Source organism: Lycium barbarum, chromosome 10 (assembly GCF_019175385.1).
Source record: "Lycium barbarum isolate Lr01 chromosome 10, ASM1917538v2, whole genome shotgun sequence".
Classification (NCBI taxonomy): domain Eukaryota; kingdom Viridiplantae; phylum Streptophyta; class Magnoliopsida; order Solanales; family Solanaceae; genus Lycium; species Lycium barbarum.
In genome coordinates, this window is record NC_083346.1 from 10,482,634 (window position 1) to 10,487,014 (window position 4,381).

At 36.8% G+C, this 4,381-nt stretch overlaps 1 long non-coding RNA gene across 1 annotated transcript; it reads right to left on the reverse strand.

Moving 5' to 3' along the window:
- Nucleotides 1-271: 271 nt before the first annotated feature.
- Nucleotides 272-2,197, reverse strand: LOC132615604 (uncharacterized). Its single transcript, XR_009572758.1, has 3 exons — nt 2,021-2,197; nt 1,625-1,680; nt 272-589 (listed from the first exon to the last, which is right to left on the reverse strand). It is a non-coding gene; the product is annotated as an uncharacterized LOC132615604 (long non-coding RNA).
- Nucleotides 2,198-4,381: the final 2,184 nt, after the last annotated feature.

Here is a 4,381-nt window from a genome sequence, read left to right on the forward strand (position 1 = left end):
ATGAGACAATCTTGAATGTCTTGGTGGTCAACTGTTTATATGTGTGGCGCGCACACACATATAAAAGTGACCCCACTGGACACGGTTTCATAGACTCCCTAAGACACTTGAACCTAGGCTCTGATACCAAGCTTTGTCACGCCCCGAACCATGGCCTGGACGTAACACGGCACTCGGTGCCTGACTGCATGTGACCGAGCGAACCACATGGCCTGCTGAACTATCATGAGGCATACATGAGCGGAAATATAACGTGAATGCATGATGAGCCTTTATAAAATGTAGTAAGTCATAATACTTAATAAAAACACTTGTTTAAACATGAGTGCGGAAATAACATGAATGAGCCAAAAATGGCTATACGACTCCGAATGTCTGACATAGCATAACTGACTTGTCTAGTCTATGAAACCTCTATCATGAGTCTGACTGGAAAACATACTTACTGGGATAAGGCCCCCAGCATACCTTTAGATGCATAATTAATCATAAAGTAAAAGTTGACTAAACCCCGAATGAGATGGGGCTCACCAATAAGCTGATACGAGCAAATCCTAATGATCAGAAGCATCGTCCTGTAAATCCGTACCTGCATCGTGAAATACAGGCCCCCGGGCAATAAAAAGGGGACGTCAGCACATTGAATGTACTGGTATGTAAAGCAACCGGAAGAAACAACATGGGACATGGAATAACATGATAAGAACTGAAACTGAAAACTTGGACATGAACATGAGCATGAGCATGAGCATGAGTACATATATATATATAACATGAGTAAAACATGATAAGTGGGGAGAGCATTTCATAAACCGACAACATGATATCACCACGTGGATACGTGGAGTCTGGTACCTCGCCGGACCAGCAGAGCCCCTATACCTTGCCAGGGTATAAGGTAATAACGTACCTGATGGAACCATTCAGTGTGAAATTAAGGTATCGTCCTAACTGGGCGGAGCGATCCTTGTCCTATGGTGGCTACATAGTTTCAGGCTATCTGAGCCTTCTCGGTAATTCGTGCAACTCCCAAAAACATGAACATAATATAATTGGCTAAGAAGCCCATGATTTTCGTGAATTAACTTGTAATCATGATTCCACGAAATAACTTGTAACATGGTTTCGTGAATTAACTTGTACTTGTCTTGTAATCATGATTTCACGAAATAACTTGTAAACATGGTTTCATGCAATAATTTTGTAAACATGGTTTCATGAAATAATCTTGTAAAATAGTTTCATAAGATAACTTGTCATAATCTTGCAAACATGTTCTTGATTCATGAGTAATAAGAATATTTCGAAATCATATATATAATTGACTTGAAAATATGTTTGTAACTTGCTAGATAAAATCATAAAGTTTCATATGAACATAATGAGAACACATGAGGAGGAATTCATGATTCATGGATTAAGCTGGGATTCCTAATATCAATAATGGAAGATTAGGAATACAATAACGAACATAGATACGAAATTCGTGTACATACATACATAATTACGGGCTACCAATATGTTGGATTTAATGCCCTAGGATTTGAACTTCATAGATTTTTTACGAAATGGATCATGGGGAAGAACGTAGAGATTCCCACATGTGGATGGAAGTTCTACATACCTTAACTTCCCGCTTTTGAGCGTATCACAATGTTCTTCAATCCCTTCAACTTCAATCTATAGCAATACAAGTCATAGGGATTCTATATTAGCAACAATATCCATGTTTTGTTCATCTAAGCATTTTATCAAACACTTAGTGGGCATGAAGCTCTATGACCCTCATTAATGGTGTTTTCTTCACCAAATCCCCATTCTTTTACTTCTAGCCAAATATACAATCTCAATTAGGTGTAATTAACATCATTCTTCATCACACATATGAATCCAACAATCCCACATCAACAATCCAACAATCCTAGCATAGTTCATATAATTCTCTTCAACAACCCAATTATTATTCTCCCAAGAATTCATCAATTCAAAACCATAAAGGATTAGGGAGTAGAAATATTACCTTTCAAGAGTAGTAATCACGAAATCAACACCCCCAAGTCCGATCTTGGGCTTAAAATGACGACAACGACTTGTACTACACTTTTTCCTTCACGAGCTTTGGGATTCGGGGCCTTAAACTTGGTTGATTTTCTACTTTCTCTCTCTAATTTCCCTTCTCTCTCACTTCCTCTCTCTAAAATCTGAATTTGGAGAAAGAAATGGGCTGCTAGGGTTATATTTCCCTTTTATACCAAGGGAAAATGGGTTTGACCCAACTTGAAAACTGGTTGAGACCTTGCTGTCTTAAAACGTCCATATCTCCTTATACCGATGTCTCCTGTGAACCCACAACCTATGGTTGGATAGGTGTTTCAATTATCTACAACTTTCGTTCTTTGAGTTTTCCCAAATTCCCAAGTTATGATAGGGTTATGGCCTCCCGAAGTCAGGTGACCCGAAACGTATATACGGACCAAGATACGGTCACTGTTACGGTCCCGTAACACGAGGTACGGACCGTAACTTGGTACCGTACCTTGGTGAAAATTTCCAGTGAGGTTCTGGAAATTTTCGGGACGTTACGGTCCACTGTTACGGACCGTAACACGAAATACGGCCCGTAACGTCACCGTTACGCTGGCAGAACTTCCAGCGAACAGGCTTCAGTAAAATGGGCATAACTCTTTGCACAGATGTCCTTTTGACCCCCGTAAGATACCGTTGGAAATCTATTTCAAAGGGCTACAACTTTCATCAAGGAAGTGTTCTCAAATTCCCAACGGATTTTCATGAAATTTGACTGGAAGGCAGACGTATCAAAAACTTAGCCGATTCTATAGGATTTCAAGTGCCTTACTATTAGCCATATTGAGACGATCATATCTCCTTGCTCCGATCTCTGATTGGCTTGATCCTTATATCGTTAGAAAGGTATTTCTACATACTACAACTTCATTGATAGTACCTTCCAAAATTCCAAACCGATCAAGGAGTTATCACTGCCCGAAATAGGCCTATCAACCATTTTCGCAAAACGTTCAAACCTTCCATGTTTCCACTAGAACTCTAATGATATGAGCTTAAACTCAGTCCCAAAATGCGGGGTGTTACACCCACAATCTCCACCAAAGCACATTGCCTTTTTCTTTTATGCATGGATCTTTGAAGCTACGGATAAAAGTAACAAAGCAGTTAATCGACAAGCAAAGGCACTAAGTTGGGCCCTACGTCATCACTCTGTAATCTTCGTTCTCATCTCATCGAACCATTGGCTCAATACCAATAATAGTTAAAACAGTTCAAAGACACTCTTAATAACATATTGTGATATTGATTGCTTTTGACTAAGTCCGTGTGATTTTTCTACCGGGCTCACATTATTAAAAATATCCTTATACCTTATAAGTAGCTTCTATTTCATTTCAATTATATTAATATGGGGACTTTGTCAGAGCCGGCCTTAGTGTCAAGCAACTAAAGCTTGAGCTTTAGGCCCCCATATTTGGGGGGCCCCTTTTTTTTTTTTTTTGTCAATAATAGGTTAATTAATTAATGTTTTTTTTTGTTTTGAAAAATTATGAGTACTTTTAAGTAGAAAAGCATAATTTTTAAGATGAATATCGAAAATAGATTTTCACTTTTACTTGTTCACTTTCGCTAATTTAGATAAAAATAGTTCATTTTTTATGTTATACCCTTATCACTAATTACTCATTTCAAATCATTTTTTAAGTCCATTAAGACTATAACCAATTAATATGAGCATCTTGATAAAATATGCACTTCATTTATAGTTTATTTGTGCAAAATTCATAGTGGACAAGTAAAAGTAAACGGATGGAATACATTTTTTATACTATGCTCTTTCTTGACTTGTCCAGAATGTCGATCTCTTATATAACATTTATGCACTCCTATATTCTCTTTCTTGCTTTTATGAATTCCAATCTAATATATATTATTATTTTCTGAAAAATCATAGGTTAAGACTACTTTTGGCAAAATATATTGCACTCTTTTGTATTTTTTTTATTTTGTTTCCAAGAGGAGTTATTGAGCAGCCAAAGGATATTTTGGAATCAAATCACTGATTTTTTTAATCAGATTCTCTTAGTCTAAATTTTCAAGTGTTATTTTTATCTAATATTTGTTGTTTCTGTTAGTTTTACTCCATAGTATAAATTATCTTCTTAATAAGTAATTAGAATTTAAATATGTCAACTTGAAAAGATGAATCCGACTATATAGTTTAAGGCCTCTCGTCGAATATTGGCTTTAGACCACAAATACTGTTGAGCCGCGACTTTGTTCACGTACCATTAAATTGACCACTAGTAGAAACTAGAAAGCATACCGAAAACGGAAAAAGAAGGTTAAAAAA